The following is an 18,578-nucleotide window of genomic DNA, read 5'->3' as shown; positions in this document are numbered from 1 at the left end:
TAATTTTACCTTTTATTGAAGAATACATGTTATACGTATATGAGATTTTAAATGTAACCACACAAAAATTTATTAATTTTATTTCTTTGGAGTGTTTGAAATTTGTTTCTACAACTGTTTGCGCCGTTAGTTGAGAACACTAACAATTGACGCATGCGCGATGACTTTAAAAACTCGTACAACCATGGGCGTATCCAGTTCAACAATGAAAGAAGAGGAGGGGGGGTATCTGTAGGGGAGCCGTGATGGTAGGTCACTGTGACCTCCCAAAAATTTTCTTATTCGGCAAATTTTGTTTGACGATAGGTCCAAAATATCATCATTCGGAATGTTTTGCTTGACGATATGATAAAAATTTCATTTGGCAAAATTTGGAGTTCTATTAGGCCATATCATCAGTCGGGGAAATTTGGAGCTCCATTCGGCCCATTGAGAGTTTCCACCTTGGTAAAAAGTACGGGGCGCACCTGAAAAGTCCCATCATTTGGGAAGTTAGAAGACTGGTTTTTAGTCCCCCCCCCCCTCCCCCACCTTTTTTATTTCAAGATTTTGGAAGCAATGAAATTCTAAAATGAGTGCGGTACTAACAAAACTAAACACCAATTACTTTCCCATTTCAATTAGCTCCCAAAGAAGATGTATACACTTTCAATTTTAGGAACAAGTTACTACATGTAATCTCTAATAAATTAAGAAATTGCAACAACCGTCAATTATTATTTTTTTTAATTCTAATAATTTTTTATTTTCGAAGTTGGGGGAGGGGGGGAGCTGCACAACCTTGCCCCCCCCCCCCCTGAATACGCCCATGCGTAGATCTGGCTATCGCCATCCCTGTCGAACGAATATTGCAAAGCGCTAACTCTTTCATTCTAAGCAATCTTTTAACAGCTGGCAACTCCCACTTGCACTTGCGGCCATTTTTGCATAGCCAACCTTAGTTAATCACGTTCAGAAAAAAATTAGCTTTAATTTGATATATAAATGATGACTAAACTTTATGAGTGCATAAATGTGCACCAATAGTACCCGTTTAAATGTGGCTGCGAATAGGTAGCGGCCAGTTGCGCAACGGCAACCATAACTTTTCAAGGTCTTTAGGTATATTTCTTTAAAGTAGAGTATAGTTTAATTCAATAACAAATTCGTCATTTTTACCCCAAAATGTCAAACAATATTAATTTGATAAAAAATACTTGCGGGAACTTCTTGCTAGGCAACCTAGCCAAAACACATTGCCCCTTTCATAATGTAGTATAAAAATTTGATTTTGACTTTATACTCGATGAGTGCAGAATTCTACAGCCGGATCTTAGACTATTTAAGGACGATTTTTTGTGGTCCTTTGAAAGTCGTTAAATAGAGAGCAAACTGTATTTCCTCCGTTTTGCAACTGTTTCGCTCTAGAGAAAATTGAATTCACTAAAACGTAAAAATGTACTCGCTTTCCGGTTAATTTTGCCGCTTTAGACACCAAAGCATCGAAAGATATATATATACTGCTTAATTTCAAATATTTTTTTTGTTGCTCATGACATCCAACTCATTTGTTAACAGACTTCAAAAAAGGAGGTTATGATTTCGTATTGCGGCTTTTTATGTGTGTTTTCGAATTATTCCAACACTACTCGACCGATTTGAAAAAAAAATTTTTTTTTGGTTGGAAGGGTATACTTCCCAGATGGTCCCATTGTAATTTGGTCTGGATCTGATAAGAGGTCCCGGAGAAATCCAAGAAAGATTAAATTTCATACGTCACGGTCACGTGCTTTTGCTGTGATCGGTGTATTTTCACACCTAAGGTTTTGGCTTTCTCTTGAACGATATTTAATTCTCGCGGCCACATGGATGATTAATTTTCGCAACGCTGAACCGCCTGTTAATTTTTTATTATAGGTGTTACTGATGTATTTATTACTAGCTTTTCAAAGTGAAGTGGTTGCTTGGTGAGCAAAAAGCTTCCCGCCAAACAAGATAAACAATTTAAAAGATCTATCCATATTTCTGAGGAGTTGAAGGTGGGAGGAGGTTCTAATGGAAGTAGCTGTGATGAAAAAGGAGAAGAGGGAGGATGATAGTTTGGCAGATACTTGGCGGGCAAACTAGATATCATAACTTTTTATGGCTGAGGTTTTTGGATTTAGGATGCAGGTTTTCTTTTTTGTGCGGAAAAGTTAAAGGTTTTCTTGGCGGAGAAATTTTTACAACAGGGTTGTTTTTGATGAGATTACACTTACATTCTATTTCCTACCCAAACATAGAACTGAAATTTATTTTACAATTCCAGTACAAAAATCAACTAAACTAAACACCGAATTATAAAATAAACACTGATTTAAATTACTATACGATGAATTATTTTAAATACCTAACTAATTATATACGATCTCTTAATTTTTAATAACCTTTTGAAGTCGGGGTCTCCTATAAACTACTACCTAACGTAACTGAGTAGGTTTAGTTTTAAAGACTAATTTCGCGTATAGTTAAATTAGTGTTTAATTCAGGATTCGGTAGGTTGTCAGTTACGTTATGTAGCTGTTTATAGGAGGCCCCGACTTCAAAAGGTTATTAAAAATTAAGAGATCGTATATAATTAGTTAGGTATTTAAAATAATTCATCGTATAGTAATTTAAACCAGTGTTTATTTTATAATTCGGTGTTTAGTTTTGTTGATTTTTGTACTGGAATTGTAAAATAAATTTCAGTTCTATGTTTGGGTAGGAAATAGAATGTTAGTGTAATCAGTTATTTTTTGCTTTTTAGTTCCTGCGTATTTTTTGAAGGCGGTTTTTTTTTTATTTAAAAATATTTTTGCACTAGAAGGAAAGTACTGTCGAAAGAAACCCAAGAAAATGAATTTGGAGTCTAAACTTTATGTACAAAGCAGGACTGCTGAGTCGGAAGCAAAAGGATCGACTCCGACTCCTGGAATTTTTGAACTATCGACATCGACTTTTTTACCCCGAAATCATTCCAACTCCGACTCTGATTTCGTATCAGCTATGGCAGGAATGCAGACTCCGGGGGGGGGGGACTGACTCTAACTGTTGGAGTTTTAAAGATTTCATTTCCCGACTCTGCCTCCTTTACCCCAGAATCAGTCCTATTCCGACTTCGCAGCCCTGGTATAAATCGCACCTTCTCGTGGTGCAGCCTATTCGAGAGTGCAGCATAGAAAAAAATGTGCATAGCACATCATCAATCCACACTACTTATGGAAAAAATAAGAAATGAAGGCATTAGAAGATAATTATTGATATTTAACCTCTGTGGAAAAATTAACTAACATCGCATTGATTGGAAAGATCATATCCGACGTAAGAAACGAGGGAGACTTCCTAGAACTAGGAAGGGTAGCTCTAGGTAGCTCTAGAAAGCTACCTTCTACTAGAGATCCTAATACGGAGAGATTGGACAACTAAGCGCCGCTGTCCGCCATGTTTAGTCCAAGTGTTGTTAGCTCGAAATGCTGCGCTGTGTGAATTTCTAGATTTCTCACGGAATATAGGACATGAAATCTTTGAAAAATAGACTGATTTTTCTTCTCCTTGTATTTTCATCAAACGGAGTGAGCGCCAAGTCTGGCAATCTGGTGCCAATCGTTTCGTATCGTCATAGCGCTTACAAAGAATCATTTTTTTCTCAAAAGTTTGTTCATAAAGGTAGAAAACAAACATATATTTGTGATCTCCACATTTCATTTCATAATATCATAACTAGCTTCTAATATTTTCGATACAATGTACAGTGATATTTGGGGCAGAAGATGCATTACGGTCTACGGGAGTGAGCATTTTGGACATAAGATGGCCGTCGCTTTGAAGTTGTCCAATCTCTCCGTATTTAGGATCTCTACCTTCTACTAGAGGCCAAAAGGCGAGTGAGACCGTGGCAGACCTATAAACCGTGAAATACACCGCCAGCTCAGTCAATTCCAGCCGAGGACTGCAGTTTCGTGCTTATTAGCACTCATCAGCCCGGCATAGGAGTGACTGAGCTGGCGGTGGAAAACCTCTTAAGGAAGCCAAGAGTGCCAAACAAACTGGTAGCCAATACAGAATTAGCACTGACCAGACGAGTGACCGAAGCAATGGTTCAGTTCAACTCGAATATTGAAGGCAAGGCAGGTACATTCAGTAAGTTACCGCCACCTCCAGCTCAGTCACTCCTATGCCGGGCTGATGAGTGCTAATAAGCACGAAACTGCTGTCCTCGGCTGGAATGGACTGAGCTGGCGGTGTATTTCATTTATTTCCGCCTTAGCCATGGCTATAGGGCGGTAACTTACTGACTATAAACCGTGGTTGGACCAAGAAGGCGTTTAGCTTAATCCTTGATCATGATGAAATAGCAAACCAAACTTTCCTAACAAAATATACGTTTCAGCCGTGATTTTGTATAAGAGAGTATAAGATTTAAAAAGTTTTTTTCGAAGATGAAAAGGCAGTACTACGTTCAATACATTTCCAAAAGGAAAACGCAGACAAAACACAGTATTTGTCCACCGGTTGAAGGTGCTCCTTCATTGGGCTTTGGCACTGACACCCAAAACAAATGAGACGCAAAATCGTAAAAGAGCTCTCAATTTTTAAAAAATAATTTCCCGTTTCAATTAAAATCCTTTTACTGTCATTCGCCAAATGCTGGGCATTAAGGAGTTATGAATTTTTGAAATTGAAATTGCGCCTTAGTGTTTGTTCACTCACTGGTCGGTTTTAGTCGCGTTACTTGGAGATGAAAAAAAAACGAGAGAGGATGATATGATTCTTGAAGGAAGTCTAGATAAGCGCAGTGAGGGGCTTCATGGGGCGGAGTGGGCTTCCCGGAGGACCACGCCCCTGATGGATTGCTCCGCACAAGATGCAAAGGAGCAGCGGAGTGGCAAATGCAAAAACGCATTCCTCTTTCGGATCCGTCAACGCCTGTAGGGGGTGCCAGCATTGGCGGTATCGCGCCTTTTTGGAGAAATATTTTGCTACTAAGTCAGTTAACTTTATTTAAGTTTGCTCCAATCCATTCGGGCGTTTTTACGTACAGTGGCTCCCAAAAGTGTTCGTACTCTTCGAAATTTTTCAGTGAAACCAAAATAACGCGAAACTGAATTCGAATATGAAGTCCAATATTTTTTCACATCATTCCTATGTCATTCTAAATAAAACCCAGTAGTTTTTTTCAAAATATTGACGGATCTTCTTTTTAAAATTTGTCAAAAAACGAAGAGGCAGAGAAATAATACGCCACAAAAGTCATCGTACACTCAAATATTTTCGAATCAATTCATGATTAAAATTATCATATGCCGTTTTTTTTATTGTTTTTGCGTTGTGCTGACCCTTAAAAGTCATTTGGCTTCAATTTTTTGTTTATTTATTCCCTAATATTTTGCTTATTACTTTAAAATGGCTGGTACTCGTAAAAAACAACAAACACCATTCGAAATTTGATTTTTTTCCTCACAGTAGTGGTAAATTGGTTTGAAATGTCTCAAAATTAGTTAATTTATTCCATTCTATAGTATAGTGCTTGATAAAATGCTTTAAAGAAAAGAATAGGACCGAAAACAAGGTAAGAAACGGTCACCCGGCAAAGTTAACAAAGCGGGATCGGAGATTTACAATTAAAAAAAATTGAAAAATATACATTTGAGTGCTGTAAAAGTTTCTTCAGAATTTAATGAAACATTTTACGTTTAATTTTCACCTTAAAATTGTTCTCCAAGTTCTCTGATTAGCTGGATTAAATTTGACTTCCTCCCGCAGAAATTTTCTTGTTCTTGCGAAAAACAGAAAGCTTACGCTTTTCGTCGCAAAATCAATGATAAATAAGCTCAAAACGTTTTGGAATAACGTCTTACTTACACACGAAAATTAATTCAACATTTAAAAAACTTTAGGAACTTTGAGAAAAATTAGGAACTTAATCTTAAGAACTTAGATGGATCTGTTAATCAGGACGGTGAAGGTATTTCTGTCTGAGAGTGCATATCAGCATCAGGACTTGGTAGTTTGGAATTTCTTGATAAAATATTAAATCACGTTACCACGTTGCTCATTTAAATATTTTTAGAAACAATTTTAAACTATTAGCCCAAAATTTGGTTATCGGAAGCAACTTTGTTTTTCATCAAGATAACGATAAGAAGCACACGGTTTTCAACGTTTGCGTCTGGTGCCTCAAAAATTGTCCTTAAGCTTAGAAATATCTCCTCAATCGCCAGATTTAAACTTAATATAACATATTTAGAGATGTCTGGAGGCTAGATTACGAAAATGCGGCTTTGAAACGAAATAAAAAAATTTTGAAAAAAAAAAATAGAACCGACTTCAAAATTGCTCTAAAAAGTGAAAAATAATTTTATTCTTTAAACACCATCGATAATACTTTTAAACATAATTTTTGAAGTTGGCGCAAAAACGATCGATAAAGCCATTCACAGCCATAACTCAACTACAAGTATAAATTTAACCACGTCCAGTTTCTTCACTACCACATGCATTACGCATTGATGACAGCATATTTGAGTAACGATATAAATGTTTCGTTCTTAAGTTTGGATGATTTTTTGATAAAAATATGAACGAAGCATGGTTACAATGGATTTTACTTTTTGTTTTTGCGCCAACTTCAAAAATTATGTTTAAAAGTATTATCGATGGTGTTTAAAGAATAAAATTATTTTTCACTTTTTAGAGCAATTTTGAAGTCGGTTCTATTTTTTTTTTCAAAATTTTTTTATTTCATTCTTTTTAGTGTAAATGTAGATATTTCAGTAAAAGTAAAAAGTTACCTAGTAAGAAGTGCGGCTCTATATCACTGTATTGCTTTAGAAAAGCCTTTATTCAAAATTATCATTACAATTACTATTAATGTTACAGTTATATGGCACCAAACTTTTATAACAATGAGTTTCATATTGTCGCGTAGACATAGTCGCGTAGAAGATAGCGAAGACAATGTGAAAGCCAAATGAAGCGAATACTCGTTAGTCTCAACTCGAGATCTTAATTCAGAACCACGAATGAACGTTACATCTCCTTATATACAAATTGAAAAAGTGCTGGAACTTTCCAGACTTGAAAAGATACAGAAATTAATAGAACATTCGAGAAAATACGGGAAACAGTCGAAACGAAATTTTAGTAAAATTCACTTTGTCCTACTCGGGATTTGAACCCAGGTTGCTCGTGCGGGAGACGAGAATTCTACCACTGAGCCACCGTTATCCACGTATGAAAAGTGCGAACTTTGCTACAATATCATTTTAATCATTTAATAGGGAAATTTACTGTTTTTTGCCCATAACTTTTTTTCTAAAGAACAAATATGGTCAAACAAAGTAATGGGACCTAAGTTGAGCCATCCTCTATCCATTAAAAAAAGAATCATCAAAATCGGTTCACTAGGTGAGACGCTATGAGTGGACAAACAAAAAAAAAAAACATACATACGGTATGAACTGATAACCGCCTCCTTTTTGAAGTCGGTTAAAAAGAGATATCAACAGTAAGACTCGAAGTATGGTTGAACACTTACTCAGAAATTGCACAAAAGAAAGAAAAAAAATAGAAATCTATTTGCAGACGTTCGAATGTTGTTATGGATGTTGTGAATGATATTCTACTAAATAATAACTTAATAAAAAGTTGATTATTCAATAATATATAGACATTTTTTAAGTGTACGAAGACTTTTGTGAGATAAAATTTCCGGCACTTTTTGGTTTTTTATTTTAAAAAAATTAAGTTTCATTATGTTATTAAAATAGTTCATGTAGTTTTGTTAAAAATAGATCATAGATCTTATAACTAAATAATTCCGAAACATTCATTTTAACCAATGGATAGGGGCCTATTTCGTTGAAAGTCGTAGGTGTACGAATACATTTGGGAGCCATTGTACATATTGTAACGGATTCGGTGCGACTTCCACTTTCTTGAAATGAAGACACAGTTCTTGATAAAAACACAGGAGCTTTATTTACACTATGTACAGGAGAAATCGTTAACAACTGCTAAATTAATCATCAGCAATTAAGCAAATATCACTCAACACCGTAAACTTAACGGTTACACACGTATTTACTTCCAAATACGAAAACAACACAGCGAAATGCCTCGCTATAAACAGAGCAAATACGCTCTCAGTTCGAAATCTCAATCGAAACTCAACTTTTTATCCATCGCTAACGGCTTATATACACACCGAAAAGAAATCTCTCAAAGATTCCAGAAAATGCTACAACGTTCTACAACTACACTTTCATTGATAAAATCAGTGAATGAAATAAGAAAAAAAGAATAGGGGGTTGTATACTTAAGCCATATGTTAAGGGGTTGTATATTCATTACGGGAAACTATTTACAGGTTACGTTACTACAATAATTACTATTTACAGAATTTGTAACAATATGTTTGCACTTTATTTCCGAAATTTTTAGCTTTGGCTTTCCATTGTTATATTTTCGAGTATAAGGCTTCATAACATGAAGTATCAACTTTCTGTTAAAAAAAAATGTTGCTCTTGAAAAATAATGATTTGCGCGTGCTGCGGGTGTGAAGACTTACAAATCATTATTATTCTTTTAATTACAAGAAAAGTTTGTAGAAAGTTGATACTTGATATTTTATACATAATGGATATGAGAAGTTGTAGATATAAGAAAGTTAGTGCACGAATGTTAGTGCACGTTCATTATGTTCGAATATATCGAAATGAATGGCCAAAATCCCGGGAATAAAATGCCAAACATGTGCTTAAAAATATATCATTTGTGGAAATGGATTGAGCATCCAGTTACGAATGTGAGCGTGCGACCGAAACTTTATTTTTTATTTTTTAAATGGATGCAGAGATATTTTAGACATTTTTTTAACAAATCAAAATTATTCAGCACTACAGCTATTTTAAAATACTAGCTTGTCCTTGCACTGCATTTCTCATTTATTGTAACTGGTAACGGACAACAGCATTCATGTCTTAACTCGATCTTGTTTCGGGGGGAAAGGAGATAAATAGCAAAATAAACCTCATCTACAAATTTGCGAAAAACGATTTTCCAATCAATCTTGGATTAAACGACTAGTCATCATATGAGTCAGTGAGAAGCAAAACGGATGTAAGTGGACATTTTCAAGTTTTGGGTATGCCACTAAGATAAGGTCCTAAATAGGCTTTCATCGATTTTATTTTTCTCTAAATAATGTTGTACAGAAGCAACTACCAGAGCTACTTGTACTATATCTTGCCTTAAGACAGAGGAGAGGTTCATCTACCATTATCTGAAATTTTAAAATTTTGTCACTTACATTTCTTTGATTTTCACTGCCTCATGTAAAAAACGCCTTCCTTTGAAAACTGAAAACTATTATTAAGTCTTACAAACCTGTGAATGAAGCGGAAGAACATATTTTTTGTTTGGAATTAAAAAACTTAAAACTTACGTTTTCTAGTCTGTTTAATATACATGTATACTAGATTGATGTTGAACATTCGTTAGGGCATCTGTTGCTACCTTTCGTTAGAGCATAATGAAATATTAAGTTAGTAGTTTTGAGCAAAGATAAAAGCCATTAATGTCTTTCAAGAAAAATTTTCCAATAATTTTTTTGAAATTATTACCGATCAAAAATCCGTGATCAAGAAATGTTACGATTTGGCTTCCTGCCAAATTTTTAAAATATGCCTTTTCTATACTCATTTCCATTTGTTTTCCCTCAGTTTTGTTTTCGGCACCTAAATCAGATATAACTGCAACGATTGTGATCTTTCATGTATCTCTCAGTAGTATTATCTCAAAAAAATAACAGTCATGTTTTTTAATGAATAGGCCCAAGTATGCGTTAATCCGTGAACTACACTGTTAAAACTACAGGTTGTATTTGTTATCTTTCAGGGGTGAAACGCTTATTCACCAGCGAAAAAAATGGCACCTTTATTGCTTCTTATAGCGATCCCCCCCCCCCCCCCCCGTGTTGTGTGCATTTTTGAATACAATCTTGATTTATTTATTTTGATTTATATATACGAAGGCATTTGATCACATTTCAACTTTCGAACATAGTTTAGAAGTGTTCATGACGTTAATTTGTCTGTTGGTGCACTAACTTTCTTATATCCCCACTTGGATTTTTCAGTAATTAATGTGTTGTTGACCATTTTTGCTGCATGATCCGTACTGAAAATGAACAGGGAAGGTATTTATCAATCATTTGCCGGAACAATTAGAAATATTAGGTAACATTAGATTAGAATCATGGGAAAATAAAAGCGTTTCATTAACGTTTAAAATTTTAATCGAGCGTAACATATCAATACTTATTATAAAATTCGGCATTTGAGTATCTTTATGCGTACAAGATAATTAATCTAAAAGCAGTTCTTTTCAATGTGAAGTTTATCGTCAAATTAAAAGTAAAAACGAGTAGATAACTACATTTGCTTCATGCAATAACGCCAAAGAAAGATATTTTAACCAAAACACGATGCGAAAGTCGTGATGCGAACACTGAAAGAGATTTCTTTTCACACGCTTTTTTTTTTTCCGCTTTTGCTTCTCTGTTCGTTTCCTCTACGTAGTTACTTCATTGAGAAGAAATAGACATTTGGTATATCTGCTCACATCAAAGCGTTTTTATTCCGGAATTAGCTATTCAATTATCAGCTGATTTAAACGTTTTTATTTTTAATGTTGTTGTTGTTCAAGATAGTACTGATAGATAGTTCTAGGTAACAGTTTTGCAGGATATAAATATCAAGACATTAAATGTTTAAAAAGGTAAACGGAACAATAAGCAGTTGTCAACATATTTCAAACACTTTTAAATACGTTCGAAAGCCCTAAGAGCTACAATATGATCAAATGTCTTTATTTACGCGAGATTTCCACGAAATTTTTAGTCTTCTACTTCATTCAATGTGAAAGTAAATTTCGTTGCAACTTCCTTCGTCCGCCATTGAAGTTGTCGTTGGAGTTGTTGTCAGTGCGCATGCGCAACGAGTCGCCCTCCTATTGAAAGGTCTTTTAGCACTTTTGTTAACGTCGTTCACCCACTGAGGAACTAAAAGCACCCTAAGGACGCTTCCTAGCCTCTGTTGCACCCTGAAGCACCGTTTTTTTCACCCTAGGGTGAAATTCTTTACCCCTGAGGCACGGTTTTAAGAGTGTAGAACTGACACTTTTATGGGACCTAATACCATATTTAGCAGCCGGAATCAATTTTGACTCCCCCCCCCCGACATTTTGCATTGTAATACTACATCCTTCATGGCATTTTACAAGGACATTTACATAACATTCCCCCCCCCGACCATGACATTTTACAAAGATATTTTAATGTGTTACATTAGTAAACATTAGTTACTTGAATTGAAAGTAACTGTCCATACCTGAGAGAAGAACTCGAAGGATAAGGTCAGGAGAATTTCGACAATGTTAAAACTACAGGATGCATTCGGCACCTTTCAGGGGAGAAACGCTTGTTCACCAGCGGCACCCAATACGGAGTCGAATTGGCACCTCTAAATAGGATGAAAAACAGGCACCTTTTAAAAAATAGGCAGCCAGGGTGAAAAAAAAGGAACCTTCAGAGAGGGAAATGGCACCCTTACTGTAGATCCTCCTCCCCCTTCCCTGTATTGTGTGCGTTTTTGAATACAGTTTTGTGCGTGTGTGTGTGTGTGTGTGTGTTTTTAATAGTTTTCTTTTGATTCATGATATTCTACGTTTTGGACATTTTTCACATTGAACTCAGTACTGGAAATGATTAAAATTTGCAATTACAGCATTTGATCATGTTTCAGAGTTTTCAACATAGTTAAGAAGTGCTCATTGCTTTAATTCATCTGATCGTGCTCTAACTCAGTGTTTCTCAACCTCTTTTAACCCACGGGCCGGTAAAAGCAAATGAAAAACTTTTCGGACCAGTGAAATCTTAATCGTTTTCTTAAAAATTCATAAAATAAATAATAGTAACTCGGGGGGCGTGAAAAACTTGTGAAAAAATTCGGCGTTCTGATGAGTTTTTTTTTTTTTTTTTTTTTTACAAAGTAACGTTAAAAGTTAATAAAACAATAAATATCCACCCTTCACTTGGTATCAAAGAGCTTCACAAATATGTTATTATTTAAAGACGAGTAATTATTTAAATAATGTGAGAAATTATACATTTAATAAAACATGACCCGTGTAGAAAATGAAGTATAGAGGTACTTATGGATTATTTACATGAAGAGCCAAAAATAATCTGGGATGTTACAGTTACGGGAAAACAAAATCGTTTCATAAACGTTAATCAAGAGTAACAAAATAAAATGCACATAAAGTTTTTCCATAGTTTAAAAACCAACAGAAACTTCTAACGCTATCGAGACATTAACCGCTAACAGGAAATGATTCAAACACTTGAATGAAAAAGGAAAGGAAAAAAAAAAAGCCAGACGGAGAAAGATTTCTTTTTTTTTTTTTTTTGCTCTTTACGTTTTCGCATGCTATTCTGTTATATCCTACGAAGTACAAGAATCATTTTTGTTCTGGTCCTCACTTGTTGATTATTGATAATCTTAGCTGCTTATTTTGGTGATTAAATTCTACTTATCGAGTACTCAACAAAATAATGATAGATATCTTTGGTAGCGTTTTGAATGACGGAAATAACACGACAGTAACAATAAACTGAAACTAAACGACAGTAACGCTAACTGAAAAGCAGTAAATGCACTTTTAAATACTTTTAACTATGTTTGAAAGCCCTAAAAGCTACAAAGTGATCAAAAGCTGTACTTACTTGTTATTTTGGATAATTAATCCTAGAAAAGTTGTGTTTTAATCCAATAGTGTACTTCATTCAATGTGAAAGACACAGATGCAACCATCATTTGTCCGCCATGTTGAAGTGGTTGAATGCATGTCTAAGGCAAAAGCGCATGCGCAGCGAGTCTTTCTGTGATTGCATGTTGTTTTAGCTCATCTGCTCTATTTCCTGGCCAGTATTGCACCTTAGGGCACCATGCTTTCACCTTAGAGGGAATATATTCACTCGTCTGGAACCCCTGGTTATAACAGTGCATGGGTATGCGCCGCATACTCTCAAACATTTTTTTGAATAAAAGCGTATATACCCTGATGTTTAAAAATTATCATTTATAACTCAGATTCTATCATCACATTTTGAAATTTTCCTAAAACAAAAATGACATATTTAAATTAACCTCATTTTCCCGTAAGTAATCTTATTCCTTTATATTTCTTAACTCTTAATAAATCAACGCCTTTTGAACGCCTTGCGATAGCATACACATATTGTGCATAATGGATTAACGGGAGTACATATATTTTATTGGGAAAACAACAAATAAAACACTCCCACTTATATATAAAAACTCGTCAAAAGAATTTCTTTCAGCAATCTTCGATACGTCTAAAATCCCACAAATAAATAAAATAGTCTGCGAGGTAAAGCTTGACTACGGATAGATGGCGGATGACCCTGAAGCGAAATATCATTTGTGTCATTCGTAATAGGTAGAATCTGCCAGAAAGTACCGAATAGTAAGAGGTACGGTCTCGCTAATCCTATCTATTCCACAATAATACCAAAAAACCTATTACAAATGATACAAATGATGTTTTTGCTTCAAGGTCATCCGCCTTCTTTTCGTGGTCAGCTATAAACTGATGTTGGGTTAATCATAAAATCTAAATGAGCACCGAAAAATGTTTAAAAAAGTTTACTAAGCTTGAAAAATACACGGGCTCATGTGTAGACAAAGAAAAAAAAAGGCATTTTGTCTTGAGTGTGTGGATCAATACAGCTAATAGGTTTTCTTTTGTGTTTTTTAAGAATTGAAAATGTTTGGTGAAGCTCCTGTTGTATCCCATACCGTACGATGTTGAATGTTCGTAGAAAATTCAAAGAAGAAAATACGATCGACTACATTTTTGAATCGGTTTCTTCTGTGTTTCATTGGGTGAAATACGCTTGTAGGTACGCTAAATATAAAACCAACGGTCGGCGTTTCATAATTATAAAGTTCAACTCACCGATCTCCGGGTAAAACTTGACAGTCAGCGAAATATGTTTACAAATGTTTACTGGTCCGTGGATTAAAAAAAAAAGGAAAATAGCAAATTGGTCGATGATTTGATCTTGGGATGTTTCAGAACAATGACAAGAGAACGTTACTGGTTAGAATGAACCCACGTTATCTTGTTTTTAAGTTTCAAAAAATCAAAACTTTCCAATTTTGTATTTTGTTCTTTATCGAAAAGAGGTGTCGAAATTTTTTCCAGGAATCCTAAAAAATAAAAAGGAGGTGACGGAATATTGCTTGTTATTCAAAAGCTTACCAACTTTGAACGTAAATACGTAACTATTGAAGCTGCAACAAAAATAAAAACACCTTCTCAAAAGTAATTGTATGTTCTATGATTTAGTAACCGTTGAGTTGGCTAGCAAGTAAATAGCTTTTGAGATATGAAAAAAGAAAGAAAGAAAAAAAAAAACGCATACCGAAAGTTCCAGTTGGTGGCCCGGAAGACGAAAGTTCAGAACTCCGCTCAGAAATTTTTGAAATCGAAGTTCCAAAAAAGCAATTTTAAACGTTTTTTCCGTGCTGTTAGATGGAGGAAAGGTTCGGTTGGGGGGGGGCTTACCCGTAAATTTTTCGATATCAAAGTGACTATGAGCAATCACGCGATTATGAGCATTCTTTAGTAACTTAATAAGAAAAAACATGAGAGACTCTTCCGGCAACTTCTCGATACTTAAGTTCCAAAAACGCAATCTTGGACGACCTTTGATGATGTAAATGAAAGAGAGCTGTAGAGTCTAACACGGAATTTTTTTTTTAATGAAACGCATAAAAATACAGTTGCAGGCCATCTTTGATGATGTTGCGGAAGAAGTGGAATTCGAGACTCTTTCACGGAATTTTTCGATATTAAAGTTCCAAAATCCTAATTTTAGACAAATTGCGAATTCTGAATTTGAAGGTTTAAAAATACGTGATTGTATGCAATGTTTGGAAATTTAAGGAAAGGGGCCAAAGATTCTGCCGGAGATTTTTCGATATTGGAGTTCCCAAAACGCTATTTCAGACTTATTTATTATTTGCCAGCAATTTTAAAGGAACGGGGGCTCTGGTTTCTCCATTGGAAAATTCTCAAAATGAAAAACCCAGATACGCAATTGTAGGACACCTTGACGTTAGAGGAAGGGATGAGGTTCCGGGGCTCTCCCAGAACCAGCTAAACAAAGTCGAATTCTTCTCACAGAGGTAAAATGCAGGAAATCTTTCAGAAAGTAAAAATAGTTCAATAAATTTCGCATACAAGTCTTTTTGGGACTAAGAGCCTCTTTTTCAGTGCAAAAACCCAAGCACTAGAAACTTGCAAAAAGAATCTTTTGCAACTCCCGAGTGCGTTCATTTCGTCTTTTCTGAAATTATACATATATGCTTTGTTGACATAACTACTTTCAGTAGTGTAATTCTAAGTGTTATTTCACATAGGTTTTGAATTTAAAAAAATCAGGCTGAACGTAAAGTGATAAAACGATCATGGAAATGGGTTGCAGCGCATAAATAATATTTTTCTTTCATTAAAATTTTGGCAAAAGATGGGTGGCGGTACATTCTTTTTGTCTTATTCCGAAGTTTTGAACAGATTCTTTTAAATTGAATCTGTTCGAACTAAGACAAACAAGGAAAGAGGCAGCCAAAAGACGCCTCTCGGCAACCCCTTTGGAAGAGCGGAAGGAAGTCGGTGGCTTTGTTGGCTGTCATTTTGTGGCCGAGGGGCGGAGCGAGGCACTTTAGGGGGCTTTCAAAACAGGGCTCCTTCAAATGTAAATAAGACACTAGTGAAATTTTCTTTTTCCTTGACTGATGATGATGCTCCCGCAGCCATTAGAGACAGCTGATAAGATAGCTTTTACCAAAATAACGATTGTGATGATTCAGCAATGTAGATGCCTGCTAATAAATACAACAGAGAGGATAAAAATGTACGCTTTGAGAGCTTTCTTGGTATTGGTCATTCCTTCTATGACGACAGTTCAAAGGCAGGGATTTTTTTTTTTTTTTTTTTGACATTTTAAAACACGGGGTGAGTGTCCTGGAAGCTATTTTTAAAACCAGGGGTGGACTGGATCCCTCAAGAGGGCGCCAATCTTAGGGAAAAAAAAGATGCAAAAAAAAAAAAAAAAAAAAAGAAGAAAAACGAGTTGATGCATCACATGACTTACTTTTACACCAATTTAATGTTATTTCCCCATTATTGACAATTTTAATATGGTTCAATAGTTAACTTTCTAAATTTGGCAACAGTGGCCAAATTGAAACCAGATTTTTAAAAAAATCGTCAAATTTGTCACTGAGTTGGCGACAAAACGACTGGCGACATATCGCCATGTGTCCGCCAAATTATACACCACTTGAGTTTAAATCGAAATTAACAATGATTCCCTCCCGCCCAAAAAAAAGGTACAAAAGACCCCTTTAGAAGCACTGGAATGCAACCAAAAGGGGAGGTGCACAACTAGACCCCAATAGGAGTCTACGTATCAAATTTCAACTTTCTAGGACATACCGTTCTTGAGATATGCGACATACATACGTACATACAGACGTCACGAGAAAACTCGTTGTAATTAACTCAGGAATCGTCATATTTCGGGCGTCTATGCGTTCTTCGGGTCGAAAAAAAAAAAAAAAAAAACTCAACATTCATTGGGGGGTGAGCAAAATGGAAATTAATGTCGATTTTTGAGCGAAATTTTTTTCGCGAATACAATACTTCCTTTTTTGTAAAAGGAAGTAAAAAATGATGGTTCTTAGGTTTACGAGTTTGAAGAAAAGAAAAAAAAAGCAAAATCGCACAGGTTTGTGAACGCAAAGAAAAGAAAATGTGCAAAAAAAAAAAGGTGTTTAGACTTAAGGGCGCAATGGCGAACAGGTGGGAGGGCGCATCAACCTGCAGGCCGATGGGCCAGTCCGCCCCTGTTTAAAACCAGTGGCCAACACAGGAATTTTTCAAAGGGGGGGGGGAAAAGGGGGGGGATCTGGGATCGAAGGCCCACCATTCTCATATCATACTCCGACACTCATCCAGGCGTACTCTTTCGGTTTTATCGATGGTCAAGAACAAAAAACTTGAAAAAAATTATTGAATAATTACTTTTCATTCGCAAAAAAAAGAAAGAAAAAAAAAACGAGCTGATGTGTGCATCACATGACTTCCTTTTACAACAATTTAATGTTATTTCCCCATTATTGCAATTTTAATGTGATTCAAGAGTTAACTCTCTAAATATCACCAACAATGGCCACATTGAAAACCAGATTTTTAAAAAAAATCGCCAAATTTGTCACCAAGTTGGCGACAAAACTTGCGACCAAAAGAATGTCGATAAATTGCCAAGTGTCCTCCAAATTATAACACCACTTGAGTTTGCATCGAAATTAACAATGAATTATCCCCAAAAAAGATGCAAAAGACCCCTTTAGAAACACCCGAATGCATCCAAAAGGGAGGTGCACAACTAGACCCCACTAGGAGTCTACGTACCAAATTTCAACTTTCTATGACATACCGTTCTTGAGTTACGCGACATACATACACACATTGATACGTACATACAGACGTCACGAGAAAACTCGTTGTTATTAACTCGGGAAACGTCAAAATGGATATTTCGGGCGTCTATATGTTCTTAGGTACATATGAAAGTGTGGTCGGGTCGAAAACAAAACTCAACATTCATTTCGGGGTGAGCAAAATGGTAATTAAGGCCGATTTTTGAGTGAAAATTTTTTCGCGAATACAATACTTCCTTTTTTGTAAAAGGAAGTAATAATTATATATATATGTAAGAACCGCCGCTCGGTTCTTATTACGAATCTTGGTTTTCGCAAGTTGCAGTGTTGTGCCGTGATAATCTACCACGTAGGAAGAGGGACAAAGCTACATTCACAACATCTTTATTTTTACATAGAATATACCAGCAGGAACTTCTCTTAACTAACCCCTTTGTTTAGTTGTGCCACGATTTTTATATAGGGAATATCATTAAAAGATTACAGATAATTATCCCTCGATCATGTGATCTCACGTGATATATATAGGAGGAGCAGATTGCAATAACGAAATATTATTGGGCTTTGCACCGCAGACAGAGGCTGGCTTAAGTCTGGAGGGAAAAAAAGTGTCTGGTAGGTACTTTAAGGGGAATCTCATCTGAGCTTAGAACATAGCCATATATGGTATGAGAAGCATTTAAGTGTGTAATAAATAATGTCTGTGACTCATACGAGCTGACATATAAGTGAACAGAACTTAATATGGAAAAGGCCTAGCAAAGGAATTTTCATATTACATATATATATATATAATATTAAAACGCGAGCGCAAGAATGATTTTACAGTAGAACCTCTCAATGAGAGAGACTAAAGGGACTGGACTTTTTGTCCCTTAAACTGAGGTGTCCCTAGTTCGGAGGTATATGAGTTGATACATGCCGCTCACCTAGTATATTATAAAATGACCAAAAACTATTAACAGTTAAATCCATTGTTCT

The sequence above is a fragment of the Uloborus diversus genome, chromosome 3 (genome assembly GCF_026930045.1).
Source record: "Uloborus diversus isolate 005 chromosome 3, Udiv.v.3.1, whole genome shotgun sequence".
Taxonomy (NCBI): domain Eukaryota; kingdom Metazoa; phylum Arthropoda; class Arachnida; order Araneae; family Uloboridae; genus Uloborus; species Uloborus diversus.
This window is presented reverse-complemented; position numbering follows the sequence as displayed.